At 26.3% G+C, this 14459-nt stretch overlaps 1 protein-coding gene across 1 annotated transcript in view; it reads left to right on the forward strand.

The window, feature by feature from the left end:
* The first annotated feature begins 1127 nt into the window (after positions 1 to 1127).
* The window catches only part of LOC111677851 (inactive serine protease scarface), a 38007-nt gene continuing 24675 nt past the window's right edge, over positions 1128 to 14459 (forward strand). The window contains exon 1 of the mRNA XM_023439052.2: positions 1128 to 1254. The gene's annotated coding sequence lies outside the window, so the exon portion shown is untranslated. The remainder of the gene's footprint in view (positions 1255 to 14459) is intronic.

Below are 14459 nucleotides of genomic sequence, written 5' to 3' on the forward strand. Positions count from 1 at the left end.
ACCTATAGTCTGGACTATGGTCAATTGTACAGTATATTCTATGATCTAAACTACAGTCTAATCCATAGCCCAATCTTTAGTTTAGTCTGTAGTCTGACTGTCCATATTAAGGCTTTTAATCTAGTCCATAGACTATAGTCCAGACTGTAGACTAGAATATTGTCCACAGTATAGTCCAGACTGTAGACTTGACTGTAGTGTAAAATAAAAAGTAGATTGAAGACTATTCTATGGTCCAGACTATATCCTAGACAAGAATATAGGCCAGCATATAGATTTGTTTATATACGAGTCTCGTTATCCTTTTGTATAAATAACCACAGTTTTGACTTTAATATCCATAAAAAGAAACGACAATAAAAAAGTATGTATGTGTCTTAAGTCTTTTGTTTTTCAATTTGATATCTTCACTAAAAACAAAGAAAATTTTTAATTTTCAAACGTTTTAAGTAATTTTCGTTTAATATTTACTTGAATAATTAAAAAACAGCAATGAATGAATGAAATTGAATGAATTCAAAAACATTTTTCCAACCAACAAACACCCAATTACAAAAATAACATTACGTGTAGATTATATGTGTATGCTTTTGGTTTTGCCAAAATGCAAAATTTGAGAAAGAGAAATAAAAACAAACAGAGAAAAAGAGTTAAATACAAATGAGTTACTAAGAGTAATAACATCATCTTCTACTAGAACAGAGAACGTAGACGTTAACAGAACCGGCTACAGAGATTTGAAGAGACTAATGTAAACTTTAAGTTTATTACAAAAAAAATATATTAAAAAAAAACGTTAACGTTAGCAGCAAACGTTGGCAGATTTTTAAGAAGTTAAAAAAACAAAGATAAAACGAGAAGCAACGCACAGCAAAAACACTTGTTTTGCAAACACTTTATATGTTAAGCAGCTGATGCCAGAGCGATGCTGCCGAATGTTGTGGCTAGCGAAGTGATGGTGGCTTAAAGAAGCAAAAACTGTTGGTGGTAAGTTAAGAAAAGAAGAGTTAAACATATGTATGTATATGGTGCTGCCAAACTGTAAAGATGAACGCTTATGTAGGAACGTAAACGTCAAGCAGCACCCAACAAAATGCGGCTGCATATAAAAGGCACAACTTTAGCACAAATAAACACAATCTATAAACAACTAGTGCGCGCGAACGTTGACTTAAGCGTTTTGGTGTTCAAAACTTTAATTTTTTTTTAATTAGACAAATCAAAAAATAAAAGAAATTAAATCTAAAAAAATAGGTAAAGAATATTATTTATGAAATAAAATAAAATATTAAAATAAATTAAAATTTAATGGAAAAGAAAAACTTAAAAAAAACTGTGATGAACTAGTTAAATATTTAAGAAAAACTTTAAAGAACTGTTTTAACTTAAAAAAACAAAGTGTTTTATATAAATTTATAAGAAAAATAAACAAAAACAAAAGTGTTTAAAATTTCAAAATTAAAACTTAAAAAAGGATTAAATTTATTAATTGCTAAAAGTGTAAGATTTATATAAAAAACATTTAAAATATAAACAAAGACTTTTAAAAATTTTGCTGAAAATCCCCTTAGAATTTATTTAAAGACTAAAAGATAAATGGCTGCTATTTTATTGTTTGTTTATGATTATTGTTTTAAAGGAAAAAAAAAAACAACAAATAAATAAATATATAAATTGTTGACTATTTTTGTTTATTTGTAAATAACTTTATTTGCAATTTAACTGCTGCTGCTTTTTGTTTGTTTGTTGACAATTTACGACTTTGTGTATAATTTAAAAATTCTATGTTCAAAAAAAAAAAAAAACTACAAAAACTAAATAAAAGTAACAATAAGTATTTTATGTGCTTGGTACTTAAACAAATTTATGTTCAAGTTGAAAATTTATGTAAAAACATAAGAATTTTTGTCATTAATGGCCCTATAAAGAAAATGGCTGCTACTGCTAAAACCCTGAAGTTTGTTTGGCCATTACAAGAAAGTTTGTGTCTTAAGTCTTTTGTTTTAACTATTTGGCATTTTCTGCAGCAACAATAATAGATGCAATTAAATAAATATTATTTTTGTCATTTCTATTTTTATAAAGCATTGAAATGCCAAACAACCCATCAAGATAGATTTTTTAATGAAATTTTTAAAAATTTGTTAAAATTATTATTTTTTTTTAATTTTCTAAAAAAAATTTGATTTCTAAAGTTTATCAAATTTATTAATTCATAAAAACTTATTTTTGCCTCCTTGCTTGCAATAGCTTTTTCCTAAAAAAATTGAAAATACTTCAAAAAACCTTTCAACTCTTTTTATAAATCTAGACAAATTTATTTCTTTTTTTTAACATAACGACATAATAAATTTTAAGAAAAAATAAGAACTTCATTTTAAATTTCTAATCAAAATTTTAAAGAAATTTCGACAATAACCCCAAAACAAATATAGGACAACATCTTAAATCACTGATTAAAAGAAACAAACAACATAAACAAAACTTTGTTTTGAAAAAAACCCACAGAGTAACAAATAATTTTGTTTACAATAATAACAATTCAAATACAGAGTAATCAAACTTTCATAATTTAATAAAACAAATTTTATTAACCTGCATTGATTTTAATACAAAAACTTTTAGGGTCAAAGGTCATTAGAATACATTTAAGCTTTTCTCCACTTATAAACGTGTTAAATTCTAAACATTTCTATTGTCTTTAATAAGTTTTATATTAAAGCTTTTGTATGGGAAATGTTTTAAAAGTTGTAGACTTTAAAAGAATGCTTAAAGGTCAAAGGTTATAAGAACGAATTTCTTAACATTTCACCTATTTTTTTAAAAAGCATAAATTAAATTTAAAAAAATTAAATTCAATTTAAAAAAATTTAATCGCTTTTATATAAAATCCTTTAAAATCTGCTATAAAATTAAAGTTCTTTTTATTAAAAGATATTTTAAAAATTTATCAGATTTTTTGCAAAATAGCAAAGTTAAAGTCGTCTGAACGCTTCTAAAATAAATTAAAAATATTTAACGCTTTAAAATGAATGGATTTCGAACAAAAAAACTATTGAAAATTTTAACGAAAGTTTTCTTTTACTAAATATTGCATATCAGCTACTTTAGATACTGAAGGTCAAAGGTCATTGAAAAAAATTTGCTTAAATATCAATTCTTACAAATTATTTATAAAAGATTACGAACTAAAAATGTTTACCGAAGTTTTTCATTAGTTTTTCATTCATCAAATATCGTATATCAGCTACTTAAGATAACGAAGGTCAACGGTCATAGAACTTAATTTGCTTAAATATCAATTATTACAAATTATTTATTTATAATTTTGAACTAAAAATGTTTTCCAAAGTTTTTCATTCATACAATATTGTGTATCAGCTACTTGAAATACTGAAGGTCAAAGGTCATAGAACTAAATGTGCTTCTATTATTACAAATTATTTATTTATAAAGAATTGTGAATTAAAATTTTTTAAAAATTTCTAATAAAGTTTTTTATTTATCAAATATCGCAACTACTTGAGATATTAAAGTCAAAGGTCATAGACCTTAATTGGCTTAAATATCAATTATTTTAAATTGTTAATTATTTGAAGGTCATTAATGACACTTTTTTTCTCCAATATTTTTAAAAAAAAAAGTTTAAGAAAATCAGCAAATGCCTTAAATTAGCTATTTGTCGGTGATTGAAGGTCAAAGGTTAATGATATACATTTACTTAAATTTTAACTATTTTTATGTGTTATTTATATATTGAGATTTATTATTTAAAATATTTATTTAAGTTTCTAAATAAAGCTTAAATGGTTAGCAAATGTTACGTAAACTCTATTAAAAATGTAACAGGTCAAAGTTCACAAATATAAATTTGCATAAGTTTCGCTTATTAGAAGTCTTTTGAATGACTAAGGTAATTTTATTTTAAAAGATTGCATTTTAATTTCATTAATAAAGCTTTAAAAATTATTGAATAACATTTATCAGTTATATCAGATATTCAAGGTCAAGGGTCAAACTTTTAAATTTCCCTTATTTAAAAAGTCTTTCATATTTTTAGGGGATTTATTATATATTATCATTTAGTCTTGTCAATTAAAGTTTAAAAGTTAAACAAAATGCCTATGATTCGCTAATTCAAATACTTAAGGTCAAAGGTCATACATATAATATTATACAAATTTTACTAATTTTAGATAAAATTTGTAATTGAAGGTCATTTCTGAAGTATTTTTATTAAAATAAGTTAATTAAAGCTTAACAACTCATAAATTGTCATTTATTTGTCAATTAAAATAATAAAGGTCAAAGGTCATACATATAAATATTGCCTAAATTTTACCTATATTAAGAATTTATTATTTAGAGATTATTATCTATTATATAGCAATAATTTAATTATTAGAATTTAAAGCATAAATATTTATCGTTTTATATTATTAAAGAATTAAAATTTATTCATTGTTATATTAAAGCATGTTTGAGCATGTCATAAGCGAAATATTAAGTTTTATTGTGACTTATTTGATACTAATTTTGACAAATTAAAAGTTTTTGTAATTATTTCGGATGATTTTAAGCTTTTTATTAAAAACTAGCTGAAACAGCATTCACTCATCCAAGTAAGAATTTTAAAACTTAAAAAATGGACTTAGGGGATTTGTCTATAAGTCAAAACTAGATAAATTTTGAACTTAAAATTTTGATCAATTAATTGCAGAAGTTTTTTGAGTTTAACTTTTATCTTTGGAATTTCTCATTAAAAAAAAAACAAATCAAATATTGAAAATAAATTATGTAAACAATTTAAATCTTTTATAGTTTGGCAAAAAAAACTAAAATTTATTACTTTTCTATTTAAGCATAATTTAACAATTTACATTAAAATTAAACCGGCTAAAGCACGTGTTTTTAAATTTTAATTGGAAAAATTAATTCGCAAACCTGATAGTTCAGATTTGTAAATTCGCTCAATAATTAATATACCGAAAACAAAAATTGTTGTTAAATCATTAGAATAACTTAAGCATTTAGTCAATTCTAATAATAGACAAAATACAATAAGCTACAAAATAATAATTATAATAATAATAATGATGATGATGATAAAAAATCAAATAAAATCGAAGTAAACAAGCCAAAGAAATGATAATAGTCAAAAGAATGCTTTTGGCATTATTTATTTATTTGTTATAAAAAAAAAAGATTAAAGAGATGTTGTTTTTTTGTTAAGTTTAAATAAATTACACATAAATTATAAAAACAAAAAAAATAATATAAAAGAACTTGTTTTAAAAATTTAATACAAACTAACAGATTCATTTAAAAAAAAATCCTTAACAAAACAATTTATACTTTCTATTTCTTTTACTTTAAAACTTGCAAAAAAGAAATATTCTGGAAACATTGGTTATGTTGAAATTATGTGTTGGAAAAAATTTAGGTTGCACTAATTTAAATTTACAAAATTTTGTTGTTTAAATTTGGGTTTTTTTTTTTTGTTTTTTTTTTTTATTGCGTTTTATGTTTTCAGTAGCTGTTTGTTTTTTTTTTAATAATTTGTTTTTAGAAACTTTGAAAAACCGTTAGTTAATTTTAATGAATCATGGTGTTTTTTTATGCATATTTAATTTTTGTTGATAGCTAATTTGTGGCATTTTTTAATTAGTATTAAAAATGTTTTTTTTTTATTTGAAATTTTTTAAAACTAAAATAATATCTTGTCATTGGTATCTTTAAAAGGTAAAATAAAATTGAAACTCGTTAAATATTTTACACAATTTGTGACATTATTTTTTTGTTTTGTTTTTAAATAAGTAAAAGTTTATGTAATATAAAGTTTATATAGCAATGTTATTAACAAAAAAAACATTAAATAATTTTGGCAAAAATCACATGATTTGGAAATTTGTAATAATTTTATAATAATATTGATTTGGTAAAGTTTAACAAATCAATGTTAGTCTTGACTATAGATCTTCAGTTCACAGTCCTGACTATAGATCAATCTATAGTCTTTACAATTAAACAGTATTTAATAATGATTTAGATAATTCTTTAGCCTCGACTACAGATCTGTTTATAATATTTACTATAGTCTTGTTTATAGATCAGTATATAATTATGACTAAAGATCAGTCTATAGTCTTGACTATAGATCAGTCTATAGTCTTGACTATAGATCAGTCTATAGTCTTGACTATAGATCAGTCTATAGTCTTGACTATAGATCAGTCTATAGTCTTGACTATATATCAGTCTATAGTCTTGACTATAGATCAGTCTATAGTCTTGACTATAGATCAGTCTATAGTCTTGACTATAGATCAGTCTATAGTCTTGACTATAGATCAGTCTATAGTCTTGACTATAGATCAGTCTGTAGTCTTAACTATAGATCAGTCTATAGTCTTGACTATAGATCAGTCTATAGTCTTGACGATTGATCAGTCTATAGTCTTGACTATAGATCAGTCTATAGTCTTGACTATAGATCAGTCTATAGTCTTGAGTATAGATCAGTCAATATTCTTGACTATAGTTCAGTCTATAGTCTTGACTATAGATCAGTCTATAGTCTTGACTATAGATCAGTCTATAGTCTTGACTATAGATCAGTCTATAGTCTTGACTATAGATCAGTCTATAGTTTTGACTATAGATTAGTCTATAGTCTTGACTATAGATTAGTCTATAGTCTTGACTATAGATCAGTCTATAGTCTTGACTATAGATCAGTCTATAGTCTTGACTATAGATCAGTCTATAGTCTTGACTATAGATCAGTCTATAGTCTTGACTATAGATCAATCTATAGTCTTGACTAAAGATCAGTCTATCTATAGTCTTAACCATAGATCAGTCTATAGTCTTAAGTATAGATCAGTCTATAGTCTTGACTATAGATCAGTCTGCAGTCTTGTTTATAGATCAGTCTATAGTCTTGACTATAGATCAGTCTGTAGTCTTAACTATAGATCAGTCTATAGTCTTGACTATAGATCAGTCTATAGTCTTGACTATTGATCAGTCTATAGTCTTGACTATAGATCAGTCTATAGTCTTGACTATAGATCAGGCTATAGTCTTGAGTATAGATCAGTCAATAGTCTTGACTATAGATCAGTCTATAGTCTTGACTATAGATCAGTCTATAGTCTTGACTATAGATCAGTCCATGGTATTGACTACAGATCAGTCTATAGTCTTGACTACAGATCAGTCTATAGTCTTGACTATAGATCAGTCTATAGTCTTCACTATAGATCAGTTTATAGTCTTGACTATAGATCAGTCTATAGTCTTGACAATAGATCAGTCCATAGTATTGACTACAGATCAGTCTATAGTCTTGACTATAGATCAGTCTATAGTCTTGACTATAAATCAGTCTATAGTCTTGACTATAGATCAGTCCATAGTATTGACTACAGATCAGTCTATAGACTTGACTATAGATCAGTCTATAGTCTTGACTATAGATCAGTCAATAGTCTTGACTATAGATCAGTCTATAGTCTTGACTATAAATCAGTCAATAGTCTTGACTATAGATCAGTCTATAGTCTTGACTACAGATCAGTCTATAGTTTTGACTATAGAACAGTCTATAATCTTGACTATAGAACAGTCTATAATCTTGACTATAGAACAGTCTATAGTATTGACTATAGATCAGTCTATAGTTTTGGCTATAGATCTCTCTTTAGTCTCTACTATAGATCAGTCAATAATCTTGACTATAATCTATATAGTTTCAGTTTATATTCTTAGCAATAGATCTGTCTACATTATTAACTATAGTTCTGTTAAAACCAGCAATAAACAAAAACCTTTTTATACTTCAAACATTTACCAACTGTTCCAGACTTTTAGTCTCCCGCCTAATCTGGAAAACCAGCCTTAGAATATTTACTTAAAATATAATTAACCTTAAAACAATTGTTTAACAACCAACTATTTAGCAAACAAATAAAGTTATTTAAAACCGATTAAACAAAACAAATTAAATATTATAATTGCCTTCTATGACTTTTTTTTGCTGTATGGCATCATTGTTAAATGGTCGCGTGTCATAATAACCGAACAAAAAAAAAAACACAATTTAAAAATATAAAAATTTATTACTTTTAATAAACGTTTCATATGTATATTTTATTTTTTTTTTCGTATATTGTGAACCAAAAAACAAGTCACACAACAAGTTTATGGTTAAAGATGTTCTGTTGAACAAATTTAGCAGGAGTTGAATTGTTGTCGTGAGTCTAAAAGCGGCGGCTATGTTAAGCTAAATAACAAAAATGTATGGTGGTTTACTGGTTTATACCCTCCAAAAATGGAAATTGCAAAACTTTTATTCTGAAATCTTCTTGCAAACAAATGAGCAACAAAAAAAAAAAACAATAAGAAAAACGGACAAAGACAGACAATTAGACAGACAAGCAGCAGACTAAATTGAGCATCTAAGTAAATATGTACTTGTGGTTAAAAGCCATAACTAACTAAGTTGGAAAATTATAAAAATTACCAAATGTAACCATTAAAAGCATCATATATCTTTAGGAAACAAAACTAATTTTGTTCTTTAAACAACTTAGGCGTTTCTTGTTTATAACCAGAAATTTTTAACCAAAATATACAAATACAACAGCCGGTATATAGTAAAATTATTTATATTTTTTATTTTCAAAAAGAAAACAAAAACAAACAGCTGGTTTTGTTAATACAAACTTAAAACAAATTTCGTAAATTTTGTGTTTTATTTAACCCCCTCTCGATCCAACAATTGATGTGCAATTTTAGTTTAAATTCATGAATTTAGAAGTGCTTAACAAGTGCTGGTTGATTAATATTAAAATATTTATCTTAACAAATAAAAACTAATTTGTTCAAACAAAAAAAGCCTAGTCAAGTCGTTACTGACTGTCTGTCACTGACTAAAAACTCTCGGGTCAATTTTACCACACATTATACCAAACTATTGATGTTTTGACAATGTAATGTGCTAAAATTCTCAACATGTTTTGTTAAATAAAATTATTTACTTCCTTCTAGTATAATGCTTGGAACATGCCACAAACACCCAAAAAAAAATGTATTTTTTAACATGACAGACCAACACATGTGTCGATTATGTGCAACATTAGAGTTGGAGTTTGAAAGCAAGAAAAAAATTGTGTAAATAACGCAACTAATAGAGTTGCTTAAGAGTTGGAGTAAAAAACAAAATCGTACAAAAAAAGATTCTAATATTAATGCCTTAACTGTTACTTTAAAAATATACGCAGGCTGCTTTTTAAGTACTGGGACAGGGGATAAAATATTGTAAGCAAATCGAATTTTCATTCTATAGTCTTGACTATAGATCATTCTTTAGTCTTGACTATAGATCATTCTATAGTCTTGACTATAGATCATTCTATAGTCTTGACTATAGATCATTCTATAGCCTTGACTATAGATCATTCTATTATACTTACTACAGATCATTCTATAGCCTTGACTATAGATCATTCTATAGTCTTGACTATAGATCATTCTATAGTTTTGGCTATTTATCATTCTATAGTCCTGACTAAAGATAATTCTATAGTCTTTACTTTAGATTAGTCGATAGTCTAGACTATAGTTTAGTCTATAGTCTAGACTATAGTTTAGTCCATAGTCTTGACTATAGATCAGTCTATAGTCTTGACTATAGATCAGTCTACAATCTTGACTATAGATCAGTCTATAGTCTTGACTATAGATCAGTCTGTAGTCTTGACTATAGAGCAGTCTAAAGTCTTGACTATAGTTCAGTCCAAATTATTTACTATAGATCAGTTAATAGACTTGACTATAGATTAGTTCATACACTTTACTATAGATCAGTCTATGGTCTTGACTATAGATCAGTGTATAGTCTTGACTATGGATCAGTCTATAGTCTTGACTATAGATCAGTCAATAGTCTTGGCTATAGATCAGTCTATAGTCTTGACTATAGATCAGTCTATAGTCTTGACTATAGATCAGTCTATAGTCTTGACTATAGATCAGTCTATAGTCTTGACTATAGATCAGTCTATAGTCTTGACTATAGATCAGTCTATAGTCTTGACTATAGATCAGTCTATAGTCTTGACTATAGATCAGTCTATAGTCTTGACTATAGATCAGTCTATAGTCTTGACTATAGATCAGTCTATAGTCTTGACTATAGATCAGTCTATAGTCTTGACTATAGATCAGTCTATAGTCTTGACTATAGATCAGTCTATAGTCAAGGCTATTAACTATAGATCACTCACTTATTAAGTTGATAACGTATAATTTGATTTCACAGAAAGCTTTTGAATATAAAAGATATTAATTAAACACTCAGATATTAACTATTGGTTTGTCCAATAATCATTCAAATTTAACTTAAGCCTTCAACTTAAAATTAAGTTCATAATCTTTGAAATATTTGGCCAAAAAACCTATTCCAATAAAATCTATAGAACTTGATTACAATAGAAACTAATTTAATAAACTTGATAGGAAGTAAGTCAAGAATAGCTCAATACTCTAAAAACAACCTGTGTAAATAATTAAAAAGGAATTTAAATAAAACTACACAGTTACAATATTTGTAATATTGAAAATATATTTAACAACTAACTGCTGTCATATCAAATAATTCATATGTAAATGTCCAAGAAACATTTTACACACATTTTTAACATTTTTTTTATAAAATAAAAGTTACAAATAGTTTCTTTTTAATTATATACAAATATAACTTAATAGGAGGAAAAAAATTTATATATTGATAAAAGTGTTGAAAAATCTCAAATCAACTAAAAACTTTACTAGACTATAGTTACATATAGAGAAACAAAAAATCACCATATGCCAATCAAAACCAATTGCATATTCTACAGAAACGTTTAACGTTTTAATATTCAAAATAAACATATCAAATATGGAAATATAAATATTTTGAACTAAACGTGAAATATCTATTACGTAAAAATTTATATAAATAAAATAAATGTATAGAATTTTGCAAAATAAACAAACTTGAACACGTACAAATAATAAGTACTTGTATCTATGGATATATTGGTAGAAGTTATTATTAATAACCCAGTAGGTTTACAAGGCAACCATGAATCTTCTTCTTCCTTGCTTGACATGATCTTATATATCTATGGTTATTAAATACTTATAAATACAAACTTTACATTTAAGATAAATGACAATCGTGACTTTCATTTCCCGCCATTAAAAACAAAACATAGATCAGTCTATAGCCTTGACCATACATAGACCAGCCTTAAGTCTTTAATATGAATTAGTCTTAAGTCTTTACTATAGATCATTCTAAAGTGTTGACTATAGATCTATAGTATATAGTCTTGACTATAGATCAGTCTATAGTCTTGACTATAGATCAGTCTATAGTCTTGACTATGGATCAGTCTATAGTCTTGACTATAGATCAGTCTATAGTCTTGACTATGGATCAGTCTATAGTCTTGACTATAGATCAGTCTATAGTCTTGACTATAGATCAGTCTATAGTCTTGACTATAGATCAGTCTATAGTCTTGACTATAGATCAGTTTATAGTCTTGACTATAGATCAGTCTATACTATAAATCAATCTATAAATCAGTCTACAGTCTAGACTATAGATCACTCTATACTATTTAAGCTTGACTATCAATCAGTCTATACTGCAATCCAGAACTACAGGGTACGTTGAAGCAATGATTAATAATGTAGTGTTTTACAGATACAAATAGTACTCTGCTGAACCACAGTTTACGAACAAATTTTGTGTAAATGAGTAAATGTTGTCATAGCATTATGACTGCCACCAAATATTGCAGCAGAATTTAATGTGATTAAGTTGATAATGTCATAATTGCTGCAAGGTGACAAGTAATATAAAATATATACCGAACATATGAGAACTTCACATATTTCTGTATACGTACATACATATGTTGTAAGTTTGAGTTTGTGTAAATGTTTCAGTTGAAGTATAAGAGTTAGTGGCACATTATGAAATTATAGTTTATGTATTGCTAATGTTTAACACTAAAAAGTATGCGCCTGACTTAGTAAAGATAAAATTTATTTCGAACAATTTGTAATAGTGGCAAATTATTAAAAGTAGTGTTGTGTTGAAAAGCATATAATTATAAGGCGTTATGTCTGCTTTGAAGGTATAACAAATGATGTGTGAATGAACGAAGAGCAATTATTTTAACAGCTTTTACAAAAAGCTTTGAACATTTTTTTGATAGGACAAGAAAGTTTAAGGGATTCAGTATTCAGAGAGATGAAAGCTTTCAGACAAAACACCAAAGCTTTAGTTGAGTTGTAAGTAGGGAACAGATTTGCAGACATTTTCTTAACTTATTTGGTAATCTTTGAGAAACCTAGATATAGGAAAAAGCTTTCTTAAAAAGCTTTCACAAAAATCTTCAACGTTTTCTGGCAATTTAATGTCATATGAACAGCGACTTTGCAAAAATCCCATTTGTCTGCCTTTAGTAACTTTGTAAAAATATTTCATTAAATATTTCCAATGACTCAATCCACTAAACTGGTTCTTGGTCTAACTTTGACAGAATCATACAAATGTTATCTAGCTTTTTTACACATATTTCTATGATTTCTCAAAATATCACATATCTGGGGACACCAGTCATAAAGTTGTATTTCCCACACACACACCCAAAAAAAGAAAAAGAGAAAAATGAAACGAGTTTCATACATTAACCCAATTTCTAACATTCCTACATGGAGTAACCAAGTACGTATATTTTTGCAAAATCCTATTTCAATTAAATATTTATAAAAAAATATATAAAATGCCAAAAAACCAGTATTAATTTGTAAATTTTTGCTAATTAAAAAAAAATGTGAAAAACTTCACGATATAGGATTTGTACAACATTCAAATTTAGTGATAGTGCAAAAAAAAAAAATAATTTTCAAATATTTTCATTATTGCTCATTAAAAGCTATAAAATTAAACATTTTATGTCTCAATTATTAAATTTAATTTAAATTGTAATTATTAAGCAATATTAAAGCTAGTGGTAGGAGGCATGAGAGAAAATTATTGAATTCCTTAAGAGAGATTGTCTCTTATTATCTTTGAAATATTTTATAAACAAATTTCATTATTGCAACAATTAAGTCTACAAACGTTTGCTTATTTCTATAAAAATGTCTAAATTATGTTTTATTGAAATCAATGCTAATAATTTTAAACAAATTATTTGTTTGTTTTTATGTTTTTCTTTTGATATTTAAATTTATAAATAATTTTCTATTGGTAGCTATTTTAAGAAAGTTTGCTCTCACATTTTTGCTTTTAATAAGTGAATGTTGTTGAATATTGATTTGTAATATATTAATAACTTTATTAACAGTCTATAGATTAATGTATAATCTTGACGATAGATAAGTTTAAAGATCATAATAAAACTTCACTATGGTCTCACTACAGATCAGTCTGTAGACTTTACTATAGATCGTCTTAACGATAGATCGTTATATAGTCTTGACTAAAAATCAGTCCATAGTCGTGACTAATGATCAGTCCATAGTCTTGACGATAGATCGTTATATAGTGTTAACAATATCAGCAAAATGTCTTGACTATAGATCAGCCTATAGTCTTAACTTTAGATCAGTCTATAGTCTTGACTATAGATCAGTCTATAGTCTTGACTATAGATCAGTCTATAGTCTTGACTATAGATCAGTCTATAGACTTGACTATAGATCAGTCTATAGTCTTGACTATAGATCAGTCTATAGTTTTGACTATAGATCAGTCTATAGTTTTGACTATAGATCAGTCTATAGTCTTGACTATAGATCAGTCTATAGTCTTGACTATAGATCAATCTATAGTCTTAACTATAGATCAGTCTGCAGTATTTACTATAGTTCAGTCTATAGTCTTGACTATAGATCAGTCTATAGTCTTGACTATAAATCAGTCCATAGTCTTGATTATAGATAGGTCTGCAGTATTTACTATAGATCTGTCTATACTATTGACTGTAGATCAGTCTTCAGTATTTACTATAGATCAGTCTATAGTCTTGACTATAGATCAGTCTATAGTATTTACTATAGATCAGTCTATAGTCTTGACTATAGATCAGTCTATGTTCATGACTATTGACCAGTCTTTAGTATTGACAATAGATCAGTCTGTAGTCTTGACTAAGAAGAACAGTCTAGACTTTAGAAAAATTAGACTACAGATCAGTCTATCATGACGATATATCGGTCCATACAATCTTGAGTATAGATCAACCCAATCTTAACTATAGATCTCTTTACAATCTTGAATAAATATCAGTCAACAATCTTGACTATAGATCAATCTATAGTTCTGTTACGAAACACATAAAATTTTACGGCATGAAATGGAAATAAAATCCAAAAACAAACAAATT

The sequence above is a fragment of the Lucilia cuprina genome, chromosome 6 (genome assembly GCF_022045245.1).
Source record: "Lucilia cuprina isolate Lc7/37 chromosome 6, ASM2204524v1, whole genome shotgun sequence".
NCBI lineage: Eukaryota > Metazoa > Arthropoda > Insecta > Diptera > Calliphoridae > Lucilia > Lucilia cuprina.